The sequence below is a fragment of the Chlorocebus sabaeus genome, chromosome 9, assembly GCF_047675955.1.
Source record: "Chlorocebus sabaeus isolate Y175 chromosome 9, mChlSab1.0.hap1, whole genome shotgun sequence".
Taxonomy (NCBI): domain Eukaryota; kingdom Metazoa; phylum Chordata; class Mammalia; order Primates; family Cercopithecidae; genus Chlorocebus; species Chlorocebus sabaeus.
In genome coordinates this window covers 59,018,033-59,036,473 of record NC_132912.1, presented here as the reverse complement: position 1 = coordinate 59,036,473, position 18,441 = coordinate 59,018,033, and the positions used below count along the sequence as shown (strand labels likewise).

Sequence of the window (18,441 nt, the reverse complement as noted above, 5' to 3'; positions counted from 1 at the left end):
AGAAGGAAGGTAGACATGATTACAAAAGGGCAACAGATGGGATCCTTGTGTTGATGGAACTGTTGTGTATCGTAACTATGATGCTGAATACAGCAAACCTATCTACATGATGAAACTGTATATGAATTTAATGACTTCCTTTTTCCTACACAACAATCAACACAAGAGCATTCCCAAACCTATTTTAGACTTGTCAGGTTAGTTTGTTGACAGATATGTAGATGAACTTTCTTTTCCAAATATGTTATTCTCTGTGAAAGCATTTTGAAACTGCTTATAATGTCATATTAGTAAGATTGTTTCTCTGATACAAATATGGAATTTGTTCTCCATAATAGAATATTCAAACCTGTATATCTTGTTGTCTATTTCAATAGTTTTAACAATCATCTCTTTTTTTCGCATTTATTACGTTTACTGTGCTGGAAAATACCTTCACACTTACAAGGATTCAAGTGTCCTTCAGAGTCCTCTTTAACAAACATGTCCATACTATCAAAATGTTCCTGCAAAATGTTGTCGGCGTATGACATTGAACTAGATAAATATTTCCAAGAGGATGTACTAGTTAGTAGATTATTTTGTTGACGCAAAATTAGGATGCTTTTTCTCTGAAAATGTTTTTATTTGAAAAATATTTAAAAGCATCTACCCTGGCCAAGGCACTGGTAGGAGATAGAGATATGGAGAGTAGATGAAGAAATAAACCAAGAAAGGATCTCTTCCTTAATTAACTCACAGTTTAATAGTGGGGATAATGGTCATAATTATATAATTATAATAATACAATCATCATGCTCAATAGCTACAAAAAAAGGTTGTATCCCACTTTCTCATTATCCCTGGTCCCTTCCCGTGGACTGCACAGTGTGCTTTACTAGTTAACAGAAAAGAAAAATTGCTTATGGATTTCTTAACCAGCTCTATGCATTAAGAAAATATACTGATGATTAGTAATTCTGTCTGCCTGCCCTCAAGCCTGACCCATTCTCCACCTATCTTCGATCTACTTTGTGTCTACCCGGGACTGACCTTGAGGCCAACTTTGACATCTCTGGGCTCCCATCCCTGTGGCTTCTAATTGGTGTTAATAAGGCAATAGAAGTCACTGGCAGGAGATCAGAGCTAATGAGGAGAAAGATTTCAGGGTGATGGCCCTCCCCCGCAGTACATACACACACACACACACACACTCATTCCTCCTTGTCTAAGCACAATAAATCTGGTAATTGTTATGACACTGTGTCTACTAGAATTGGGTGCAGCCTACTTTCCACAACTTCGGCTTTCAGCTCTCACCTGAATCTGGTAACTCTATTTCCTCTCCTCGCCCTTCAGGTAGAGGGTGATAATGGCTTCTTGCTCTAATTAGTTCCAGGGTAACACGGTAGCACTCGGTGGTTTCCTTAACCTTGTCCATCCCTCTGTAATAGTCCCTTCCTCAGATTGCCTTCAACATCCCAGTGAAATGTACTTACTATTTTCTGATAGGACCTAATCAATACACCTGGGATTATACCTGTAAAACGAAATTGGAAAGGAAAAGTGATAAATGGCATATGGACTAGAGAACTGCTCAGGTTCAGTGGAGTAAGACATCTTTTCCAGCTAGCAGATTAGAGTGAACTTCATGGATGAGAGGCAGTCAAGAAAGACAAAGGTTAATTCTCCACCTTTCTAATGAGAAATATGGGGTTTTCTCCTGTGTGTGCGTGCATAGATTTGAGCTATTCAGAAAGAAAAAAAAAACACACACAAACAAACAAAACAGAATATTGCTCCTGGAAAGAACAACTAACTATGGGTTACAGAGTTTGCCTTTCTGATGAACCTGTGAAATGTCAGCATCTCTCTCTGTGTGAGCCTGATTGGAATGCTCCTGTTGAAATGTCATGGGGCCAGCTGCATCCACAGTGGGAGGTGACATGGCCTTAGCTGGGACTGTGCAGGGCTTCAGCATCACCATGTGCAGAGACAAAGCCACTGTGAGCTCAAATAGAGAAGCAAATCTACCCTCCTTTCCGTCTCCTCATCTCCTCACCCTTATTTCTCCTGTAACCCTGCATCTCTGCCTCTCATAAACAGCGCGTATTTTGCAAAAAGCATGAGAGTAGCGGGAGGGGTAGGGAGCCTTTTCTCTTTTTAAAGATCAAAACATTTTGCTCCTACTAAGAGTAATTAAAATGATGTTTAAAAGGAGTTAGCACAATGGTCAGGAAGAATTGCATCACGCCAGAGTTATATGGGTCATTGGTCATTCCTCTTATTTTAATTTCCTGGCTCTGGCAAGCTCCAGGGCTGAGGCCCCATTCAGCGGTCAAATCATGGTAATTCCACAAACACCTGGAGAGAAAACAGGAAGTAAAAATCTCAAATAACTGTTTACAGGAGAGCTGTGGCCCTCTGGCCCTCCTTCTTCCATTTTCTTACCTCTTGCTCTCTCTTTTCTCTTCCCTTCCTCTTTCTCTTTCCATCCACAATTCCTTCCCTCTTTTCTTTTTTCTGTCTGTTTATGTAGGAATAGGAGAGGGGAATTACAGTCATTTAAAATGTACCTTGGATGGTAGTCAAAGCTAGAATTATTTCTAATGAGATATTGGAAGAAACAGTACAAAACAACTGAATTGCTCTATAAAATTTAAAATGTTAAGGCAGTCTTACCTGGGCTCGGGTTGCAGAAGCCCTAAGACATTAAGGCACCTGAAGCTGGAGAAAAGGTCCCCATCATCCCATTTTCAAAGAAATTTAGGATCTACGGCTGTAATGAGGTCATATAATGGATTAGTGTGGTTCTTTTCCTTGTGTGTTCTCTACCTTCAAATCGGTTATTTTACAGGTGGAATCGTTAGATCAAAGAATGTGTATTAACTGAGTCACCACCTCCAGGCAGCCTTGCCTGATGCCTCTTCCTTAGCCGGGGACATCTGTTATATTGCATGCCAACCTCTACTGCAACCTGCCTGTTTGCTCATTCTCCTCCCTCTCTAGACCTAAGTTCACCCAGGCAGAGACTGTGTTGCATCCCCTCGGGATTCCTACTCACGGGCCAATGGAGTCAGTGAGAACTCAGCGATTCCTGTTTAGTAAATCATTCATTGATAAACTGAAATATACCTATCTGAAAAAAAAAAAAGTCTGTTTTTTGAATGTTTTTATCTCTTCCTTGTAGATGAAATCGACCCAGCATTCATTCAGTCTCGCTCATGTCCTTATATTTCAAGATCTTACCACCACTCTGCAGAAAACTTTCAGAGAAACGTCAAGGGTTGCAGAACAAAGTCCCATCTCCTAAACTTGGCAAACAAGAATACCATGAAAACCCCAGCCAAATTCACCGTGATCAGCACTCAGACACACTGCCTGGTCATCTGTACTTCAGCCAAGTGAAACTATTTTAGTTCCCTCATTAGGCCGGTTCCCCCTACCTCCCTGTTTTCCTGCTCCCCCGCCCCCACCCTTAGAAAGCCCTTCTCTCCACACTCTTAACTGGTCATCTCCTTTTTGCCTGTTGAAGTTCTCACCCTTAGCTCAAGCTCCTCCTCCCACTGTTTCCTGGCCCCACTGTGATAGGGCTTCTCTGCAACCACGGATGGTGTTCTCTATACAACTCCCAATGCTTATCGCACTGGGCTGTAAATAAGACTTGGTCTGTCTTTCTCTCCTCACCCTCAATCCTCCAGCCACACACATCGAACCACTCAAAATGGTTTGACAGTGAGTCAGCACTGCACATTGCTTGGAAGGGAGATATTGCCCAATATGTATTACCCAAATAAATGAATGAATAACCCAGCCAAGAAAGGAGAGCAAAGACGTCAATTTTGTTTTCAATATTGGTTTTTTGCACTGTGTTCTTATCATAATGCTAATATATGGTCATTATATTAAAAATAGTAATTACTATAGTGGTATTACTCCCCACCCTCCCTTATCTTTATCAATTAGGAAGGCAAAATAGAGTCTCATTGTTTACATTTGTGTTATTATTATAAGTGAGATTGATTTTTTTCTCTAAAGTTTAATGACCATCTGTAGTTTTTACTGAATGATCTGCTGGCTTTTTATCCATTTTTATTGGAGTATTCAATCTGTTGATTATTCATATATGAAAATTCTTCCTATATAAAATTAATAACTATTTTTATCACATTTTCAAATAGCTTTTAAAGCTTACTTTATTCCTTTTATTTTTGTTTATTTTTGCCTGGTTAGTGAGACATAAATATTTTTAACTGTTGGTAGGGAAATATATCAATATTTTTAATATGATTTCTGCCTTTGAATTTATTTATAGAAAGGTTTTCTTTTTACTTGTTTCATTTTTAGATTTCATTTTTTAATATTTCTGGAATTTATTTTGGCAGAGAGTATATTGTTTCTCCACAGAAATAACTAATTGTCCCAGCATGATTTATTGAATAATTCATAATTTCTCCTTTATTTGAAATGTCACACTTATCAGATGCTAATAAACATTTTAGTTTATATATACATGAGGTCGTTGCTTGCCTATCAAAATCTGGTTTTAAATGTTTGTTTATATACATGAGGTCATTGCTGGCCTATGAAAATCTGGTTCCATTGAAAAAGATATTTTTCCTTCAACACAGCACTGTAAGAATTCAGGGTTTTTTTTTTTTAAGATTATTTTATCTTCCAAGATATTTTCATATTTGGCATTGTAAGTCATATTTTAAGTTCTTCCTCTTGTCTCCCATTTATTCTTCTCTTTTAATTATTTTCTTAACCTATTCTCCCAGATTTACCCATTATATGAAATATGGGATATGTTTTGAAATTCCGAAACAAAAAAAGTTATATAAAGCATTGATTGAAATAAAATAAATGCTTTAAATGAACTGAAAAACATAACACTATTATACTTCTGGGTACATCTCATTTTATATTCCTCCATAAGGTTTTAAAAACTATTTACAGCATATACCTGATAAAGTTTATTCCAAAATACTGGATGTTCTCTGAAGATTTTACGAAAGGGGCCTCTTCTCCCCCATATTAATTTTCTATTGCTGTTGTAACAAATTACCAGAAACATAATAACTTAAACCAAATTTATTCTTATGGTCATGGAGGTCACAGTCCAAAATGGTTTTTCACTGGTGTATTAATCAAGGTTCTCTAGAGGGACAGGACTAACAGGATGGATGTATATATGAAAAGGAGTTTATTAAGGAGCATTGACTCACACAAACACACAGTGAAGTCCCACAATAGGCCATCTGCAAGCTGAGGAGCAAAGAAGCAGTCCGAGTCCCAAAACCGCAAACCTAGGGAAGCCAACAGTGCAGCCTGCAGTCTGTGGACGAGGTTCCAAGAGTCCCAAAGCTGAAGAACCTGGAGTTCAATATTCAAGGGCAGGAAGCATCCAGCACAGGAGAAAGATGTAGTCCAGATGGCTAAGCCTCTCTAGTCTTTCCACATTCTCCTGCCTGCTTTTATTCTAGTCACGCTGGCAGCTAGTTAGATGGTGCCCACCCAGGTTGAGGGTGGGTCTGTGTCTCCCAGTTCACTGACTCAAATGTTAATCTCTTTTGGCGAGATTCCCACAGACACACCCAGGAACAGTACTTCACATCCTTTGATCCAATCAAGCTGACAATATTAACCATCACAACTGGCGTGAAGTGCCATGGCCCCTCTGAAGGCTCCAGGGGAAGATCCCTTTCGTAGCCTTTTCTGGGTTCTTGAGCTGCGTTTTTTGCATTGCTGGTCTCATATGGCCACTTCCTCTGTCTTCAAAGTCAGCGAGATAGCATTTTAAAATCTCTGTCTCTGTCTTCCTGCTCCCGTCATCCATCATCTTCTATAGTAAATTCTCCTTCTGTCTCCCTCTTATAAGAACATTTAGGATCACATTTAGTGCCCATGTAGATAATCCAGGATAATCTCCTCATTTTAATAATTCTAATTTAATCTTATATGCAAAATCTCGTTTGTCATATAAGGTAACAATAATAGGTTCTAGGGATTAGTACCTGGGCATCTTTGGGATCATTATTCAACCTACCACAACACCCAGTACTTATGACTTGAAGTATATTTTAAATTTAGCCAAATGGTTTTCTATGTAGATGATTAAAGCAACTAGAAATACTAAAAGATTTTGTCTCCCTTTAAACTTTTTATTTTCCCTATCATATTTTATGAGGCATAACTTCAAGAAAAATAAGTAATACAGGTAATAGTGGGTATCTTTTCTTACTCTTGATTTTAATGGAAATTCCTCAAGTGTTTCACCAACAAGTTATAATTTTTCAAACCCATTTAAACTTTCATTTTATTGATGTTGTATTATTGCATTCTCATATTAAAATAAAGGGATTAGAAATGAACTCAGATTGAAATTTTCAGATGCATTGCTCTTCACTGACCCTCTACCTTGATTTCTATAATACTGTACCTTTGAAAAGCCAGAAAAATTACCTGTTGTTTTTGTGTGGCCAGAACTCATCCTCTGACTCATTCTTTGAAAATATCTAGTGCCCTGTTCTTATGCACCATTCACTCCGTTAGGTCTTAGAAATGTCAAGGAAAACAAAACTACTAGAGTTAGAAGAAGAGGTGGTCATCTGGTCAGGCATGGTGGCTCATACCTGTAATCACAGCCCTTTGGGAGATCAAGGAAGGTGGAGCATGAGGTCAGGAGTTTGAGACCAGCCTGTCCAACACGGTGAAACCCCGTCTCTACTAAAAATACAATACAAAAATTAGCCTAGCGCAGTGGTGGGCTCCTGTAATCTCAGCTACTAGGGAGGCTGAGGCAGGAGAATCACTTGTACCCGGGAGGTAGAGGTTGCAGTGAGCCGAGATCACACACTGTACTCTAGCCTGGGCGACAGAGCAAGACTACATCTCAAAAAAAAAAAAAAAAAAAAAGGTGGTCATCAACAAATAAATGCTCATTATTAATAAATTGTGTTCAATGTTATGAAAGTAAAAACAGTTCATTAAAATAAATGGAAAAACAGAGAAGTGGGATGACAAAGTGACAAAGTAGATCATATACAGAACTGTGTGTTTTGCTTTTCAAGGCATAAAGTCAACATAGAATAAGACAAGGCCTCTGGACAACAGAGGTTAAAAATTTATCTCATTTTTCCATGCTTATGGAGAAAAATAGGCTGTGGTAGACAACTGTGAAAATTATTCAATTTTATAGTTAAAAATCTTTTGGGAAATGATCTCTTTTTGAGAAAGTCTTGGGCTAGTCTCTTCTGTTTAGTTCCATGGCAAAAATGACATCAGATCAACAAAAAGATTTTCAGTATTGTGCTACTCCACCACTCCAAAATGACTGTTATTGGGACAGAGGCTAGAAATAGAAAGACTGACTAGTTGTAAATAATGTATTTCTAGAATTAACTGTACTTGACCTTAATAGATATCTTATGTGCAGTAGTTCCTGTTTATCCATAGTTTTGCCTTCCTTGGTTTCAGTTACCTGCAGTAAACTGCAGTCTAACAATACTAAATGGGAAATTCCAGAAATAAACAATTCATCAGTTTGAAACTGCAAACCATTCTGCATAGTGTGATGAAATCTCACGTCACACTGCTTCGTCTCACCTGGGATGTGAATTATTGCTTTGTCCAGTGCATCCGTGCTGTATACGCCACCCACTCATTAGTCATCGTCATCGCCTGCTCTTGACATCTAACCATCCATAAACATAATTATGGCTCTGTCATCCAGGGTCACCAGAAGCCGATGATCCTCATTCTGAGGTATCGTCAGAAGGCCAATAGTAGTGCAGTGTTATGTCACAATGTCCATGTCATTTACCTCATATCTCATCACATAGGCATTTAATCATCTCACATCATCACAGGAAGAAGACTGAGTACAGTAGTACAATAAAATATTTTAAGAGAGAAAAAAAGAGAGATACCACATTCACAAAACTTTTACTACAATATATTGTTATAATTGTCGTATTTTATTGTTAGTTTTTCATCTCTTACTGTGCCTAATTTATAAATTAAACATTATAATAAGTATGTATATACAGAAGAAAGTATAGTGTATATAGAGTTAGCTACTATCCTCAGTTTCAGGCACGTACTATGGGTCTTGGAACATATCTCCAGCAGATAAGGGAAGGCCACTGTTTGGGCAACTGTTTGTTTTGTGAGATTAATGTATAGTTTGTCTTATGTCTTTACTTTTATTTGATTTTGCTATCAGAGTAATATTTAATCTTAGTGTACTATACTGTTTCTAAATTTTATACACTTCTCAAGCTTATTAGACATTTTTGAATAATGCATATTTTAGGCTCTTTCATGAAAACTCAGAATCAGAATCTCTGCTCTGGATCCCTGAAAATATGCATTTTAAACATACTTCCAGATAATTATATGCACACTGAAGTTTGTGACCTATAGGTGTAATGATTAATCCCAGTGACTTCATAGTCTAAAAATGTATCAGTCATCTGACTTTTGAAAATATTCTTTATCTTAATTTACTCACTTGTAAGTAGAGATAAAAAATCTTGCTAAATAAGAGAGGTTGTAAGAATTATTTAAAATAATATTTGCAAAGAACATAGCTTGGACCAAGATCTTTTTTTCACAAATACTTCTTTTGATACTTTTAAAAATTGATTTCATATTTATAGCACTTGTGTTATTATAAATCACTACCTAATTGGGTTCCAGGTTCATATTCACATTCAGTTCAATTTTAATGCAACATAACAACTCTCAATTCAATTTTATTTATCTATTTCATGGCTAAAGAAATCTTTGAGTGTTTTGTTATTCTTTCACAAAGAGTACTCAAAGTCAGAATCGTTACTGTTCTGACTCAAGGAATATTTAACTGGATAATGGATTTAGAGATCTGGAATGTGATTTTGACTGCCCTTCCTGGAAAAGTCATAATGCGTCAGACCATGGAAACGGGAACTGAGTTTCTCACATACAGTTATGTACCATCAAAGATCATTCTCATTGTGAAATGGGAAGTAGAATATTTTACTCACCAGTGCTAAGGAAGCACCATCTATCTAAGTTCATTCATTTTATAAAGTAGGAGGTATAATATGGAATTGGAAAGGAGCAAAGAGAGTCGCTGTCCACCTGGAGTCCTATGAGAATAGTGACCCAGGAGGAATAACAAACTTTAGCCTATGCCAGGCCTGAAGGCACTGTCTGAATTTACAATACCTACCAGGTGTGGGAATCTAAGCCATGAAATTAACATAAACATATTTGCACCATGATGAAAAACCTAAAGCATCTTAGCAGAGGCAAAAGATAATCCTCTATTCTCCAGAAGGACCCCTCCATGACTGATGGAACTGGAAGACCAGTGGAAAATATGCCCCAACAATGGCAAACTGCCTGTCAAACATCACAAATAACACAAAAAAAGAAACTTCTATAAGAGAGCCATAAGTTACAACAAATATAGGAACATGAACCCCAAAAACTAAAAAACATTGTCAATTTGTTGTTTCAAAGTACTATAAATGTATTAATACCAACAACTAAAGAAGATAAAACATAAATAGAAGAACAAAAGAAAAAAGAACCAGAGCATATTTGAAATAACCAAATAAAATTACAGAAGTGAAAACTATAATCACTTGATATGGGGAAAAAAGCCCTCAATGGACAGATGAAACAAAAGATAGGCACAGTTGATAAGAAATAGTTAGAGCATGGATTTGAGGAAAAGTCATGTAGAGAGTAGAATAGAGAGGTTATTATACAGAAAAAAAATAAGAAAAAAAGAACATGGAAGACAGAAGAAAAGTCACCAAATTAAGTCAAATAGGTTTTCCAGAAACAAAAAATAACAGGAAATGTGAAGATAATATATTTCAAAATATAATGGTAAATTTTTTTCTAGAATTGATAAAAGATAAACTCTTAGATTGAGAGACCACCCAAAATACCAAGAAGGATGGCTTAAAATAGAAAATTTGGTGGGTAGCAATTGTCGTTAAGAATGCGGGGAGTCCAGAACTCTTGTGCACTAGTACATACATGTATGGCAAATAGGTATAGCCACTCTAGAAGATGGTCTAATGTTATAATGTAAAATCAATTATAGAACCCAATGCGAGTACAGAAACAGTTTTAGAAGTATTCTTGTACTTCATTTTACAAGTATTCTTGTACTTTTTTTTAGAAGTATTTCTGACTTCTGCTTCCGGAACTACATATCATCCCTACCCTCACTCCCCAAAAATATTCTTAAATTGGTCCATAAGGGAACATTCACAAAAGTGCTTTCCATCGTTCTCTCTGGGTTAGTAGACAGTTGGAGGCAACCCAGGTGTTTGTCTCCAAAAGATAATTTAAATGTAGTGGATGGTAATTCCATTTTTGCCCTAGATAGAGCAAAGGAGCCCAGCATGAGGGTTTGACCAACTAGCTTAGTCCACCATCACCAAGTAGAAGTTCCATCACCATTTACCATTGTGGCTTCCCCATTATCTGGTCTTATTTCAAACATTCTTATTACATGAATTTTGAATCTTTTTATTTTACACTCCACTTTTCTCAAGCTCTCATGTTTTCCAACATTAATGGTTTTTATTTTTTTTCCATCTGTGCTGTATTCTGGTTAATTGCTCATATGTTAATTCAGTTTATGATTCTCTCTTCATTTGTATCTAATTTGCTGTTTAAATTGTTGATTAGATTTTTTATTCTAATGACTTTATTTTTTATTTCTGGAAATTTGATTAGCTTCTTTTCACAGATATTCCTTTTATAGTGTCTGTATTTTCATGGGATTTTAATTACTTCTAAAATATTTTGATGGTATTAAACTTAATTAGTTTGTGCTCTCTTTTTAATTGTTTTATTTTCACAGTGTTTCAAGCTTTAATATTTCTGTTAATTGAGTCAACTAACACTCCCTTTTGGTGCATTGTTTAACTTTTTAAACAATAAAAATCAAAAAAGCTTTTATTGTAAGCTGATCTTTATTTTTTTTTTTAACCGTAAAGATCCTTTCATAGCATAAATTATGAAACTGTCTGGGTAAAGAGATTTTGTGTTTATGATGGTAAGAAATTCTAGGGATATCACTTATCCAGAATTGGTGTTCATTTTATTTTCTAAATATTTAGAATCCAAGATATCTTTTGGTAAATTGAATCATAATATGAGAGATTTTCGGACTCATAGAAAATTTTCTTAGCCCACGTTGCAGGCAGAGAGGAAATGAACACGATATTTTCTTTTTTGTTGTTTTTGGTTCTCTTTTCAATTTAGGTATAATCCTCATAAAATTAAGACTTTTCTTTTGGGTAATGCAGTTTTAAATTTTCATCCCTCTGTATCAACATTTTCCTTTACTGTCCTTATAGGCATAATGCTCCACTCTCTAGACCAGGGCTCTCAACTTGAGTACTATTGACTTTTGGCGTCACAGAATTTTTTGTTCTGGGTGGTTTTCTTGTGTATTTTAGAATGTTTAGCAGAATTCCTAGCTTCTACCCTCTACAAGCCATTAGCACCATTCATACTGTGCCACTCCCATAGTTGTGACAAACAAAAATTTGTCTGTAGATATTGCTTAAGTGTTCCCCTGCTGCAGGGCAAAATTATCTCTTAGCTACTTGAGAGGCTGAGGCAGGAGTACAACTTAAGAAACACTTTGAGCCAGGAGCAGTGGCTCATGCCTGTAATCCCAGCACTTTGGGAGGCCAAGGTGGGTGGATCACCTGAGGTCAGGAGTTCCAGACCAGCCTGGCCAACGTGCTAAAACTCCATCTCTACTAAAAATACAAAAACAAATTAGCTGGGCATGGTGACGCTCGCCTGTAATCTCAGCTACTTGAGAAACTGAAGAAGGGGAATCACTTGAACCTGGGAGGCAGAGATTGCAGTGAGTCAAGATTGTGCCATTGCACTCTAGCCTGGGCAACAAGAGCAAGATTCCATCTCAAAAAAAAAAAAAGAAAAAAAGAAAGAAAGAAAGAATAAAAGAACCACTGACGTATGTTGTTACTGATCTTTATCTCTTTCAACTGCTCAATCCTCCTGCCTTCCAGCCCCTCCTCACCACGAAAGTAGCACTGCAACAACTCCTCACACAATCATTTCAGTCATTTCCCGTTCATTCTCATGTTTCTATCCTGGTACCTGAGAAATTTCTTTACAGTCTAGCAATCTCAGCTATATAGTTTTCAAATGTTTACTTAAATTTGTTGTGCATTTCTGTATGTTTCCAATGGAAGAGTTTTTGAGTCATTTCAGCAGAGCACTTATTGCATGATCAGGAAGAAGTCCTCTGACTCTCCAAAGAGGATTCTCTTCAAAAAACCTGCTCTTTAAAAACCTGATGTAAACTCCTGGTAACCCAATCTAATAATATCCCAATGGCAATTTTAAGCTTCAGGAATATCAGTAACATCAAACATCAAATATCATTGCAAACATCATTAAGTTATTGAGATTCGACCAAATGCACAGGATTTTTCAACTTTAGTGTAAAGATCTCTCTTCTGAAACGTAGGTTGCACATGGTTCTATTCATTTGTTACCATTCTTACAAAAGAACTACTAGGAATGTCAGAAAGACATTGTCTGAGATGGTTTGTTCCATCACCATGACCCTAATATGTGTAGCCTATTTAAAAAGAGATAAAATGCTAATTTTTATTCTTATAAAGCATTTATTTAAGTATCAAAATATTTCTTCATAAATTCTTAGACAGTAAAACATTTTATAGTAATGAAGACACCATTGGCTTCAGAGTTAGAACCCTAGGATTAAATTCTGACTCTCAATTATGTGACCTGAGACCATTTGCTTAACTTCTGTGAGCTTCAGTTTCTTTTTCAGGTTACAATAATTACTGCTTTACTGAAAGTTTTATAGATGTAATAAGACAATGTTTATATATTCTTTACTAAAATATAATGAGCTAGGCACAGTGGCTTATACCTTAATCCCAATGCTTTGGGAAGCCAAGGTGAGAGGATCATGTGAGGTCAGGAATACAAGACCACCCTGGCAACATAATGAAACCCTGTCTCTACAAAAATTTTTTTTACATTAAGTGGGAGTGGTGGTGTGTACCTGTAGTCTTAGCTACTTGAAAGGCTGAGGCAGGAGTATCACTGAAGCCCAGAAGTATGAGGTTATGATGAGCTGATCAAGCCACTGCATTCAAGACTGGATGACAGGGCAAGACATCATCTCCAAAAAAGTGAAAGAAAGAAGGAAAGAAGGAAAGAAAAGAGAAAGAAAGAAAGAGAGAAAGAAAGAAAGAAAAAGAAAGAAAGAGAAGGAGGGAGGGAGGGAGGAAGGAAGGGAAAAGAAAGAAGGAAAGAAAGAAAGGACTTTACAATCATAAAATATCACAACTTATAGATGAATCTATGGGAAATGTTGAGTTTGAGGTTTTTCAAAATCACAGACACAAATAATGGACAAAATAAAAATTCAGACTTGTAAAATGTTTAATCCAAATTCCTAACACTGGAGTTAGTGACCTCTGCCCTTCACAGAAAGCTAGCTAGTCAAGAATCTGGTCACGTATAGGACAAACACCAGCTTTTCTCAAAATTCTCTGAGATGAACTGAGTCTGGCTTCCAAAATATGAGCCTTTAAATATTTGTTATTTTATAGGTATAGCCAGTCAAATTCCTTTAAAAGATCACTCCTATTTTGGAATTCTGTTGGAAACCTGATTTCAGGTACTTTGACATGATTCTGGGTTGTGTTGCTAAAATGTTTCAGGGTAATTATAGACGTAATACTATGTTATTTGTCAGGCGGAAAGAGAAATTCATCATACCTCATCATTTTTAGACTATTTGTAGATCAACTAGTGACTTCAAGGAGGGAGCATGAATTATCTGCAGCTTTCTTTGAATTATTCAGTATCTGCTATGCATGATTCTAATTGTTTCAAAGGTATCTCCCTTAGAAATAAATGGCTTTTCAGCTAAACTTTTGCCTGCATCTTTGTTCAATATGCAACAGCTTTATATCACTACTGAATTATAGAAGAGAAAGTTACATTTATTGACAATATGTGTGTATATACAGACACATCCACATGAAATATATATGTATATGTGTATATTTATGTACACACATATGTAATCTATATATACACATAAATGTATGCATATATACATATACATATATGTATAAATACATACAGATACACAAAGCACAAACATGCATACATATATACACACACACACACACACACACACATAAATACATTCACAGCTCTTCTTGTTCTGAAAGTGATGAACATATTTTTCCACACAGGAAAATATTTTATGGTAAGCAAAATTGTGAATATGATAATGATAACAAGGTAACATTATATAAGTGGAAGATACACTAGAAATCAGAGGAGTTATTGAAGGAAGGCTGTGGAGGTCACCCTTGTTATGAGATGGAGAGAAGAAAGCCTTGGGTTCCCTCTAGAGGTTGGTGTGTGTAGGTGTTTCTCCCTCTACACCTTTTTCTCTTCTCCTTGTCCTAGGGCAGTTAGAGGAAGGCTGTTCCCCTAGAGAGAAAAATGTAGCATCAGGAAGAGAAGAAAACCTTTCCCTGTTTTATTTTAATTCCATTTTATTTTAATCCTTCTAAGTGTTTCTTAATGGCCATCTTGAAAAATGACATAGGTAATAAGATTCCTAAAGATTGATTAATAGTTCCTTAGAACACTCAAAATATCAAGACATTGTTGGAATTAAATTTAGCCATATCTATACTACATCCTAGGTCAAGCAGTGGCTCAACTCTAATTTTCCCATTTCTTTTCTTTTCTTTCTTTTTTTTTTTTTTTTTCTCAGACGGAATCTTGCTCTGTTGCCCAGGCTGGAGTACAGTGGCGTAATCTCAGCTCACTGCAGCCTCCCAGGTTCAAGAAATTCTCCTGTCTCAGCCTCCTGAATAGATGGGATTACAGGCATATGCCCCCACACCTGGCTAATTTTCATATTTTTAGTAGAGACAATGTTTTGCCATGTTGGCCAGGCTGGTCTCAAACTCCTGAACTCAGGTGATCCTCCCACCTCAGCCTCCCGAAGTGCTGTGATTGCAGGCATAAGTCACTGCTTCTGGCCCACATTTCTTGTAATACTTTACTACATGCCCAGACAGAATTACAAGTCTACGGTACAAAATGAGTACCAGATAGCAACACAGAATCTCAGAAACATCAAATGTCACATTTTTTTGTAATGCTATAAAACATGTTGTGAACTCATTATCAATTCCATCATTTGGTAACACAGAGCGAGTACATTCTAACAACGTGATTATATCCTTATCTTAATCCTGAAATATTTGAAAAGCTTTTGTTTTTCTGTGTATATAATCCTCTCACTTTCTTCTGGCCATGGAGGAACTCAGCCAGAAGCCACTTCACCATCAGCTAATGCCTGGTATGCAAGTGAAACTGAGGTTGCTCCTTTAACACCTGTTAACATGGAGTACCCGCCCTACCTTTCTTTTTTTTTCTTTTTTTTTTTTTTTGTCTCTTTTCAAATTCCATGAAGATATTTTAAAAATTAGAATACCAAGATAGCACCGACATTATTCAGACAATGCACTGAAGATCCCCCAAATAAACTGTGACTACTGAAGCAGCTTACAATCATCAGTACAAATTCCATCACGAAGTAGGAATATTAAAAGAGGAAAACGTGATAGTGCCCGGTCTGAATTCATTGTTGCATACCACAGAGCGTGGTATTATCTGGGGAAACAAGGTAGTCAGGGGAATTATAAGAACAATAGCAGTTTTTTTGTGTTTTCATTTGTGTGTATCTCCGGCATCTACTCATTAATCCTAATTGTCTAGAATCCACCTGTGAACTGACAGGAATTTACATAAACAGTACATTGAGGATTTCTCCAATTATTTATCACTACATAAAAACCACATCAAATTTTATGCCTTAAAGCAATAACTTATTATTTTCTCTCAGAATTCTGTGGATTGACCGGGCCTAAATAGCAGCTATCATTTGTGAGATTTCAGTCAGATGGCAGCTAATGTTATCTGAACATTGACTGGGGTGGATAAAGACATGACTCACTCTGATGGCAGGTAATCACCATTCTCACTGGGTAATCCCATTTGCCTGCAGGTCAAGTGGGATTGTTGCCCAAAGGACCCCCACATGACCTCCTCATGAAGGTTGGACTTCTTACCTTTTGGTGGCTGGATTGCAAAAACCGGAAGAAGCCCAGAAAGAAGCCTCAAAGCCTTTTATGACCTCACCTTGGAAATACAACATCACTTTCACTAAGTAGAATCATCCACAATCATTATGATGGCCTAGATTTAAGGAAAGGTGAATTTCATTTCAGCTCTTGATGTGAGAAGCAGCATACACAAAAAAGTAGAAGAACAAACTGATGGCAGACATCTTTGTACACTAGCTACCACAAAAGGTGAGCTGTAGTTCTGATTACTATACCTTGGAGAAACAATTTTTACTACTAATACATACTGACACCTCTTCATAACTCAAAACACTAAATACTTAGGCAGAATTTTACAATGATGGTATCTCCTAATCCCCAGGTAATTTCTGAATTCCCTCACTTCCGTTAACACTCAATCTATATATTTAATATCCCCTGATCTCTATTTCCATTGTGCAAATATTCTCATTGAACTCTAATCACCACTTTTAGCTTCTTGCACTTCTAGCATCCTAATTGTAGGTTGAGTGGACTATGTCCAAGGATACAGCCTACTTTCATACACCAAATTTATCATGGGAAAAGCTCTAAGCAATTTCATGGTCTTGCATTCCTCAAACACATGCTCAAGCTGGCTTTTAAAAAATTTCTTCGACGCAGTGGGATTCAACAATTCTTTTAGCTCTGAGCCACTGCTATTGAAAGTTGACTACATGGAGGAATAAATAAGATTTCAGTAAAATATGAAATATAATATAACCTTCTTATTACATGTGCTTCTCCCCGAAACTTTGTTGTTTCTAAGCATTTAATATTATTCCCTGGACCATGAATAAACTGTGCCACTGAGTGAAAAATCTTTCTTCAACTCGTTTTATTTATGATTCCATTTCAAAAGAAAGAAATAACTTCTCAACCCCTAAGTGCAACCTAATAATGAGATGAAAATCACTTGAGACCTTCCTGCACATCATCCCACCCACTGGTATCTGCTCCCCTCAAGGGAAGGGATTGTAAAATTGAGTCAGCTGAGACCCTAGAAAATAATTTCTATTGGCTGGGTGCGCTGGTTCACGCCTGTAATCCCAGCACTTTGGGAGGCCGAGGCGGGCAGATCACGAGGTCAGGAGATCGAGACCATCCTGGCTAACATGGTGAAACCCCGTCTCTACTAAAAATACAAAAAATTAGCCAGGCTTGGTGGCGGGTGCCTGTAGTCCCAGCTACTCTGGAGGCTGAGGCAGCAGAATGGCATAAACCCGGGAGGCGGAGCTTGCAGTGAGCCGAGATCGCACCACTGCACTCCAGCCTGTGCGACAGAGCGAGACTCTGTCTCAGAAAAATATATAAATAAAGAAGAAGAGAAAATAATTTTTATTTCCACAGACATCAAATTAGACCCAGTAGATCCAAAGGGACCTTAGCTAAGCAGTGGCCCATAGAGAACATTCACATATGATCCTTTAGTGTCCCTGGATAACACCCAGAAACAGATCTTAGTGAATAGATTTCCACACAATCTGGAATTCGCACTCTTGAGGTAGAGCTTTGTCCATGATAACATGATTCCTAACGTTTAAAAACATGAATACATATGTTCAGGCTTAAAAAATAAATGCTTATTTTCACTACCTTCAGAATCTCAGCAACAGAAACTTTCTGAGAATGAAGCCTGCTCATTGAAAGACACACCTTAAACCAAATTTTTTATTTTTGATAAAATCAACCTTGCCTTCCTTCTCTGAGAACTAGAAAACCCTGTCTAGGTGGTGTTTTCTCTTACTGTGATAAGCAATAAACTTAGTATGCTCTATCAACAAGTGGTGCTGTTGTTTAGGGAGTTGATATTCCACCAAAAGTAGCGCTCAATTTTTTTTTTTATTTGACCCCGAAAGCACAGGCGACAAAAGCAAAAATAGCCAAATTGGATTACATCAAACTAAAAAGCTTCTGTACGGCAAACAACAAAACAAAAAGGCAATTTATAGAATAGGAAGAAAATATTTGCAAACCATACGTCTGATAAGGGATTAATATCTGAAATATATAAGGCACTCAGACAACTCGATAGTAAGAAAACAAATAACCTGAATAAAAGTTTTCAAAGGACCTAAATAGACATATTTCTTCAAAAGAAGACATACGAAATGGTCAACATGTATATGAAAAGGCACACAACATCACCAATCATCAGGGAAATGCAAATTAAAACCGCAGTGAGGTATCAGTTCATATTTGCTTGCCGTGCTGGACCTCTACTGATTCCAAT

General features: G+C 36.9%; 1 long non-coding RNA gene across 3 annotated transcripts; it reads right to left on the bottom strand.

The window, feature by feature from the left end:
• Positions 1–625: 625 nt before the first annotated feature.
• On the bottom strand, positions 626–3,652 carry LOC103215911 (uncharacterized). 3 transcript variants are annotated; one of them, XR_005244112.2, is made up of 5 exons: positions 3,522–3,652; positions 3,044–3,118; positions 2,662–2,758; positions 2,431–2,506; positions 626–2,343 (listed from the first exon to the last, which is right to left on the bottom strand). It is a non-coding gene; the product is annotated as an uncharacterized lncRNA (long non-coding RNA). The 3 variants fall into 3 exon arrangements; XR_005244113.2 differs by lacking the exon at positions 3,044–3,118; XR_012094106.1 differs by lacking the exons at positions 3,044–3,118; positions 3,522–3,652 and having other exon boundaries at positions 2,662–3,030.
• Positions 3,653–18,441: the final 14,789 nt, after the last annotated feature.